We start from the raw sequence: 9,902 nt of genomic DNA, 5'->3' as shown, positions 1-9,902 counted from the left end.
CAGTTGTTTTTCTTCTGTGTTTCTGCTCCCACAGTTCTTTCTCTGGATGTGGATAGTTTTCTTTCTCACAAGTCCCTCAGAAATGTCTTGCATCATTGCATTGCTGCTAGTAAAGAAGTCCATTACATTCTATTGTGCCACAGTGTATCCATCTCTGTGTATAAGGTTCTCCTAATTCTGCTCCTTTCTCTCTGCATCCATTCCTGGAGGTTGTTCCAATTCACACAGAATTCCTCCAGTTCATTATTCCTTTGAGCACAATAGTATTACATCACCAACAGAGAGTACAATTTGTTCAGCCATTCCCCAATTGAAGGGCATCCCCTCATTTTCCAATTTTTTGCCACCACAAAGAGCGCGGCTATAAATATTTTAATTTTGGACTATCTTTAAGAGGAACAAAGCTTACAAGAAAAGAAAGGCAATAAGTGCAGTGTATTTTACTGTTTTCCAACTATATCTGGGTATTATGTTCACTTCTGGGTGCCACCTTTTAAGAAGGTAATTGACAATCTGAACAATATCCAGAAAAGTGTAACCATGATGTCAAAGGACTTTGAGACAATATTATTATATGTGAGGTTTGGTTGAAGAAAGCAAGCATGTTTATTCTTAAGAAGAGAAGAATCAGGGAGACGGTTGTAATGAGGCCAGTTTAGGCTTAATGAGAGGAGAGGAAACCCTTTTTCAGTTCGAGCTACCCCAAAGTAGAATGGGTTGTCTTGAGAGGTAGTTGTTTTTCTATCCTTGGGAGATTTCCAGGCAGAGACTGGAAAACTGCTTTGTGCATATATTATTGTGGGAATTGTTTCATAAATAAACTGGAATAGATAGACACTGAAGTTGTTCCAACTCTCAAAATCTGTGATTTTTAAATATTGAAGCGAGTTCAAACTACCATTCCAAATGTGAAGGAGAAAATGGAGATTCTGCAGAACAGCAAGCATTTTTCAAATCAACTCAAGCATTCTTCAAAAGTCCAAGTATAGATGCATCAGTATTAAAGATTGCTCAGTTAGTCAGTGATCATTTTCTGTGAAAATTTTATGCACGTTTGGCCAACGTATTAGGTAGATCAGGATCTAGGTTTGATTCTTTGGTATTCTAGTCAGTGCTCCCTTCTTTTTGAGTTGCAGGACCCAGTAACTAATCTAGGATAGAGTTTTTTCCCAGAGTAGTTATGCTACTAATCAAAGTACTGTTATGTGAAGATCTGTTTTATCCTTGCCCCAAGAGAAAAAAAAGGAGTGGGAGCTCACCAACGTTGAGAAAACTTTCCATTAACCATATGTGAGTGTCTATATTACAGGCATCTCCCCTGCTTTCTTCCCAGCTCCTACTGAGTAGTTAAGCTCCAAACAATGTATTTTCATATGGCTAAAGAAAAGAAAGAATGGAAATAGGCAGGTACTCTTCAGTATTATTGCCAGCATTACATGGAAACTTTCCTGACAAGTTAGACATATTTCTGAAATCCAGTCCCTTGAATCATTAAGACATATTTATCAGGTGCTAGCTGTAAGAATAGTATTTCTATTAAGTAACTCTTGCTTTTTAGCTGATGAAATTGACATGGAAAGAAAATCATTTTTCTGAATCCATTCTGAATCCAAGATGGCCAAGAATCTAAGGCCTTTCTATTTCTGCTTCCTTATTAGGAACACAATACAGGGGAATGTGGTGCTCAGTGGTTTCTCTTTTATCTCAGGGGTTTCGAACATTGCCAACAAAAAATGAACTTGACTATTAACCCTTCTGTGCATGCTTCAGGGGAAAGGATGGTGTTTAGCTTATAAATAGGTAACTTTGGCTAAGGGCTGGACTCATTAGATCACTTGGTTAGTACTTGATGCTAATGAGGTCAGAGTCATAAATTAAAATCTGCTGAAGTGAGTCTCATACTAAGAAAAACTCTTCTATTCTAGAGGCAGCTGGGTGGCATGGTGAATAGAGTGCCAGCCCAAGAGTCAGGACAATCTGAGTTTAAATATGGCCTCATTCTCCTTCTGTGTAACCCTGGGCAAGTTACTTAACCTCAGTTGGCTTTAGTTTTCTCAACTGCAAAATGAGGATAATAAGAACACCTACCCCTCGGGGTTGTTGTGAAGATAATATCTGTAAAGTGCTTAACATACATAGTATCTGGCACATAATAAGTGCCATGTAAATGTTACGTATTATGATTTTCTAGCCAGAGACCATCGGACACTAGGCCAGCCATCTTACAAATGCTTACTATTGATTAGATGGGTGCCAGAGTAAATGGTTCAATAACAACCTAAACCTGCTAGTGGAAAAGGAAACTGTTTCAAAGAATACTGCTTCCAGAGTGCAAGGCAGAGACATCATTTTGGATATGTGCAACGAGACGAGTAACTTTTTTGGACTAGAGCAGTGCCGTGTTTGAATATCTAAGAATGAATGACCATATGCCTTGGATGCCAAGGAAGAGATCGTAGCATTGGAATCTGCCTTAGTCCCCCTTTCTAGCATGGTTCCCCTTTGGTGCCCTGAATACAGTTTCCATGCTGGCCAAAGCAGACCACTAGCTGCCAACCTCACCACTGCTTTCCTAGTACTTCTGCCATGCTTAGAATGCCTTTCTTCATCTCTACCTTCACATCTCAGTATCATTTCGAGGCTCAACTCAGATGTCTTCTCTCCAGCCAAGCCTTCCTCTGATCTCTCTCCTCTCCTCACACACAGCTAAACTATGAGTGTTTTCTCCCTTCTCACATTTTACCAGAGTGCTTTACCTGGAGCTTTCCTTTGCTTCATTTCCTTAGACCTTGTTTTAAACTCAGCATATCCCTAATCTTCCCCCCACTCCCCACCAACCCTTGTGAGATAGAAACACCTTGAGAGCATGAATTGTGTTGTTTTTTCGCCTTTGTGTACCTCTTAGAACCTAGCACAATGCCTCGTGCTCAGTAGATCCTTAATAAATATTTGTTGAATCTGATTTTGCATTTGGAAGGCTATTGGGGCTGGATGTCCTCTCATCTCCTTTCTGACTCTCAGATTCTATTTCTGTGAAGTCGATTTTACTAATCTTATTCTATTGATATCATAAAGATGAAATACTCTCTCCTGTCACAAAAACCCAGTGTCAGCACTAAATTAGGAACGTGTTCAAAGAGGATTGCTTCTAAAGATGTGTGATTAGGCTATTGGGTCACCAGGCTTTTCTGACAGTGCTAGCCCTTCTTTGTTTCATGGATTGAAACAAAGAAAGAGACATTGCACATGTACAGTCAGATGAGCTGGGAATGAAACAAGGGTAGGTAGGAGAAGAGGCCAGCTTACCTTTGGGAAATGGTGCAGCTCTTTTAATGCCCTCAAGCTTCCCAGGTCAACAGAAGCCTGTCTTTTAAGCACTCATATTCTGGTCATGCTGTGTGGATTCTAGGAGGAGAGGAATGAAGTACTGTGGTTTCTGAAGAACTAAAGTTGAGAATCACCAAAATAGCACAAGAGAGGGGTTGGGGAAAGAAAAGGCTGAAACACATTTCCAATAAAGAATTCAGTAAATAATTGGACGAGAGAAGGAGTCCAAAGGACACCAGCAGAGAGAGACGAACAGATAAGGAAGTGAGTCAGTCACATGGCGATAGCGAAGGATGGATAGCCATACAGTCAAAAGAAAATTCCAGGACTTCTAGAGGGACTTGAATGCCATGAATGGGCTGCACCCTGTATCATGGATACTCACATGATGAGGTGGTACTCACATGGATAAGATCATATATCCAACACACAACAAAGCAAGCTTAACATACATGTTTCATTGCCAAGTTGTCAAAGACTGGCATAGAATAAATGATTTTTCTTAAGTGCTAGTAATGTTTAATCTGCATATGCTACCTTGTACTTTATAAAACATTTGAACATATATAATGGGGATAATTGGGGAAACCCTCTGATTTTCAGAACTGGAGCCTGCTAAGGCCATTCCTTGGAGCATGCCTGGAAAGAGGCCATGGATACTATATTGGGGCTTCTCTGGGATATGGAGGGGCTGATCTTTTTCTAGAGGTCCCATACAAGTTTGAGTTTTTCATAGTTTGTCTCTTCGGCGTCTGCTTGCTTGTCTTGTTGCTGAGAAGTCTGGACTTTAATTAGTTGGGAATTGTCTGTATTTTGCAAGATCCACTGGTGAAATGTGTCATGCTAAAGGTTGCAGAGACTCCTGTAGAGATTTTGTCTATACCTCTACCTGGAATGCCCTTTGTTTTTGGAAGGGATCTGTTGGAAAAAGACATGCATTGCCCTATGTTCTAAGGGGGCTCGTCAAAGACTTTCCCTCTAGAGTAGTTTGGTTTCTCACCTGTAGGTAGAGTGGCTTCCAGTCAATCCTAGATCTCCATTTCTTGTGGGGAGAGGTCTACATAGTCTAAGAGTTCATTCACAACTGCAACTATGATTTTCATTTGAAAAGGGAAACTTATTTTTTCTTTCCTTTTCTTTCTTCCTTTCTTTAGTTGTTTCCTTTATTTTAATTTTTTCCAGATTGTTTTGAATTATAAGTGGACAGCTTTGTAAAATGTCTACTTATTGAATTTGCATAATTTGGGTTTTTTTCCACAAATTTTCTTTTGCAAAATATGCATTTGACAAACATCAACAAATGTGCCCATTTGTTCTCAGAGAGTACACTAAAGGGCACTTGCTACAGAGCCAGGAAGAGCCTTCTACTTTGGCTTAAAAGGGGCTGATTGAATCATTCCCCAATTGCTAAATGTTCAGAGGATAGGAAGAGGCAGTTTTCAGGTAAAGAAATCAAAACTATCCATAGTCACATAAAAAACGTTGTAAATTACTATTAAATTTTTTTCATTTACATGTAGAAACAATTTTGAGAGTTGTTTTCTGACATTTTAGGGTTCATATTTTCTCTCTCCTTCCCTTCCCTCAAAGTTAGTTAATAGTCTGATATAGGTTATATAAGAACTTTCATTCATTGCATATTTCCATTTTGCTCATATCATGATGGAAGACATCATAAATAGAATAAAAATTCATGAAGGAAATAAAGTGGAAGGTGGCACGCTTTAATCTGTCTCAGACTCCAAAAGTACAGAGTCCAACAGACTCCACCAGGCTGTGGATAGCATTTTCATCCCAAGTCCCTCTTGGTAACCTTGGAAACTTGTTTTGTTGATAATGATTTAGTCCTTCATTTGATCAACATATAATATTTCTTTTATTGTAAACATTATTTTTCTGGTTCTACTTACTTCACTTTGCACCAGTTCATATACGTTTTTATGCTTTTTTGAACTTATTCTGTTTATCGTTTCAAATGGTACAACTAAATCACATTTTTTTATTTAAATATATTTTTTCCCAATTACACGTAATAGCAATTTTTAACATATAAGATCCAATCTGACTCCTTCCCTCCCACTTCTTGGAGAAAGTAAGCAATTTGATCTGCATTATACATGTATGATCTTGCAAAATATACTTCTATACTGGTCATTATTGTTAGAGCATACTCAAAGTCAAAACCTAAATAAACCAATGAGAAAAATAGCATGCTTTGATCTGCATTCTGACTCCAAGAGTACTTTCTCTGAAGATGGATAGCATTCTTTATCATAAGTTCCTCAGAAATGTCCTAGATCATCATATTGCTGAGAGTAGCTCAGTCTTTCACAGTTGATCATCCCACAATATTGTTGTTTTTGTGTACAATGTTCTCCTGGTTTGGCTTTGCATTGGTTCGTGTAGGTTTTTCCAGCTTTTTCTGAAGTCATCCAGCTCATTGTTTCTTAGAGGATAGTGTTCTGTCACCATCATATACCACAATTTGTTCAGTCTTCCCTCAATTTACAATTCTCTGCCACCACGAAAACAACTGCTATAAATATTTTAGAGAAGTGGGTCTTTCCTTATTTTTATGATCTCTTTGAGATATAGACCCAGCAGTGGTATTATAAGATCAAAGGGTATACTCAGTTTTAAATAGCTCTTTGGCTATAGTTCCAATTTGCCCTCCAGAATGCCTGGATCATTTCACAGCTCCACCAAGAATGCATTTGTGTCCCGATTTTGCCACAGTCCCTCAAAAATGTATTACTTTCTTTTACTATCATATTGTGAGGTGATACCTCAGAATTGTTTTAATTTGCATTTCTCTAGTCAAGAGGAATTTACAACATTTTTTTTCATGGATATTGATAACTTTGATTTTTTTATCTGAAGACAGCTAATTCTTATGCTTTGACCATTCTTATAAATTTGATTTCATTCTCTATAGATTGAGAAATTATCAGAGAGATTTACCAGAAAAATATATCCCAGTTTATTATTTCCCTTTAATCTTTCTTATATGCCCTCCTCTCACCCCAGTGAATTTCTACCTACCTTTAAAGTTGTTTGCAGGATAATTGCTTTATTCAGTCCTCTTGTTGCTTCTGTCAGGCAGGTATTTGTTTTGAAGCATTATTTTAAGGTTGATTGAAGAAGATTCTCAGAATGGTTTGACTTTTCCATGCCTATACTTTGCCACCCTGGCTCTTGCCATGCTAAGTCACTATTGATTAGGAAAATGCAAATTAACACAATTCTGAGGTACTTCCACACACCTATCATATTGGCTAATATGACAGAAAAGGAAAATGACAAATGTTGGAGGAGATATGGGAAAATTAGGGCATTAATGCATTGTCGATGGAGTTGCCAACTGATCCAACCAATCTGAAGAACAATGTAGACTGTGCTCAAAGGCTATCAAACTGTGGGTACCCTTTGATGCACCTCATGCCAGCAGTAGGTATATATCCCAAAGAGATCAGAGAAAATGGAAGAGAACTAGTATATACAAAAATTTTAGAGTAGCTCTTTACTGTAATAGCAAAAAGTTGGGAATTGATGCCCATCAATTGGGTCATTCATGTTGTGGTATATGATTGTGATGGAATACTATTGTCCTATAAGAAATGAAGAGTGGGATGCTTTTGGGAAAATCTAGGAACACTTATATGAACTGATACAAAATGAAATGAGCAGAAGCATGGAAATATTATATGTAGTAATAGCAATATTGTATGATAGCTATGAATATATTTGCTGTTTTGATGAAAACAATGATTTAAGATACTTTTGAAGAAATTATGAAAAATGCTAACAACCTCCAGAGACAGAACTTATGGAGTCTGAGCACATATCATAGCATAATTTTTACACTTTTTCTTGCTTTTTTGTGATTTTTAATTTTTTTTTATATTTTACATGATTTCACATGTATAGTTGATATCAAATTTATTGTCTTCTCCAGTGGTGAAGGAGAATCAGGAGAGAGGGAGAGAATCAAGAACTCATAAAATATTTTAAAATGAATGTTAAAAATAAAAAGGGAACAGCTGGGTGGCTCAGTGGATTGAGAGCCAGACCTAGAGATGGGATGTCCTAGGTTCAAATCTGGCCTCAGTCACTTCTTAGCTGTGTGACCCTGGGCAAGTCACTTAACCCCCATTGCCTAGCCCTTACCACTTTTCTGCCTTGGAACCGATATGCAGGATTAATTCTAAGACAGAAGGTAAGGGTGTAAAATAAATAAATAAATAAATAAACAAACAAACAAACAAACAAACAAATAAATAAATAGATAAATAAATAATGCATTTTTAAAAATTAAAAAGGGCAGATGAACAGATTTCCCTTTAACTTCATTCTCCTTATCTTCTGGACAGTCCAGTACACTTATACCCATCCTCCTACTAGTGATCCATCCTTCTACTTCTCTGCATCAGGAGTACCTTCCACTGGGTAATCATCACCTAGTGCAAAGACTGTGGCCCTCTAAAGGTCATTAGGCAGCCGAATGCATCTAGGGATTGTTATTCAGTTACCTGTCCTCAGAGAATGGAAAACAAAGCAGAAGATATAGCTAGGGACTTGAAATTCAGTCTCAGCTTCCCTTAGGCATACATATGTTCTTCTTTCTGTATATATGTAGTTATTCTAGCTACTGTTAAGGTGGAGAAAGGCAGAAAAATAGCTCTGCTGGTTTCCCAAATCTCCATAGGGAAGTCTAGGGGAAAGGTGTCAGCATTCCAAGCCACATGTTAAAAAGGGGAAGAGAGAGTAGTAGAGAGTCCTTTTGAGTATAATGAGTGGGAAGTTCTTGGCCCAGTTATCAATTCTTTTTTTTTTTGGCATATAATTTCACTCCAAGAGTTCCATGGGAACCAAGTAGCAACTAGGTGATACCATATGGCATGAGCCTGGAATCAGGAAGATCTGAGTTCAACTGCAGTCTCAGACACTTACTAGCTATGTGACCCTGAGCAAGATGGTTAACCTCCCTGAGACTTAGTTTCTTCAGCTATAAAAAACCTACCTTTCAAGGTATTATGAGGATAAAATGAAATATTTATTAAAAGTGCTCAGCACAGTATCTGGTATATAGTAGAAACTATGTAAACGCTTAATCCATCCCTCCTTCACAAGAATACAATCACAAGATTGTTCATATATGTCTACAGGCCTTATACATTTTCTGTGAAGTTGACCCCAACCAGATCATAGAGGCTCTCCTGATTATTTTCATTTCACATTTATTAGCTCATTTCACCCTCAAGAAAACCCAAGAGATTCCCAGGAAAAGGGAATTGAAGAGGTTCAGTGATTTGCTCCAAGTCACATAACTAGTCAAGGACCAGGCTACTACAAAAGCCCTGGTTTTGTACTGACTAATCTAGGGATGTTTGCTCTTATCATGTTGTCATTATGCCCTCCACACCCTCCTCATCCTCTTTTTTCCATTTATACGATGTTTAAAGGCTTAGGAGATGCAGCAAAATATGGTGGCTAGCACATTGGGCTGACCTGAAGCCAGCAAGGCACAGGTCTAAGGCCTGTCTCTGATATACTTACTCCCTCCCTCTGGCACTCTGGGCTAGTTATTTCAACTCTGGGAACCTCAGGCTACTCCGTAAGACTATAAATCTAGGACTGGTGATGGTCTGCATTTGCTAAGACCGTTGTAACACCAATGAAATCAGAGTGCTTTTTGTATTTGATAATGACATTTCATTGATTTTCATTGTGTTACTACATGTAGGCAGCAGGTCACTAAAAGTGCCAAAGAGTCTGGAGAGCTTTCAGTTCATGGGAAACAAAGTCTCCATGTGAATACAGCCAAAAATCCCAAGAGGAAAGGCATCTGAAAGATATGTCATCTAGCCCAACCCTCTCCTTTTACAGAAGAGAAAACGAAGGCCCACAATGAAGAAGTAATTTGGCTCACATCACATGGGTATTTAGTAGCAGATCCAGGATTAGAACATAACCAGCTCTTCATTTCCTGCCAGCTGTAAGGCTTAGATTTAGCTCTACCATCATCATACCCTTTCATGAGGAGTCCTCTCCACCGTCTCCATTTTCAATATATTTTTGTGTGTCATCTTTCCCGTTAGATTGGAAGCTACTTGAGGGCTAGGATTGTCTTTCTTTTTCATATTTGCATCTACAGTGCATAGGTCAGTGTCTAGCATATAACGGCTCTTAAAAATGTTATCGAATGTTGTCATATCATATTGTCCTATCCTGTTCTTTTTACTTTATTACTTCTGCACAGGACTCATAATTGACCAGAACCCAGATTACCAAAGTATACTCTGTCAAACTATTCTTAAGAGGAGGGAAATCATCAGATTTTATAGCAGATAGAAATAGGAATCTGGCTTCCACTGCCTGGAGTGAAATTAACACAGTGAGATTTGCTGGGATCTCCTGCCCACTCTGAACTCTGAGCCTGAGATGTCTCAGATCTGAAGCCCCCAGAAAAATCAAGCAAGATGCACAGATTGCTTTCTTCAGGATGCTTACATCCATCATGGCCCATCCTGGAAGGAGCAGTTTCTCTGCTCTGACAAAGTTGAAAATCTGATTGA

This window comes from Gracilinanus agilis, chromosome X (assembly GCF_016433145.1).
Source record: "Gracilinanus agilis isolate LMUSP501 chromosome X, AgileGrace, whole genome shotgun sequence".
Lineage (NCBI taxonomy): Eukaryota > Metazoa > Chordata > Mammalia > Didelphimorphia > Didelphidae > Gracilinanus > Gracilinanus agilis.
The sequence above is the reverse complement of the archived record's forward strand: the minus strand, read 5'-3'. Positions refer to the sequence as shown.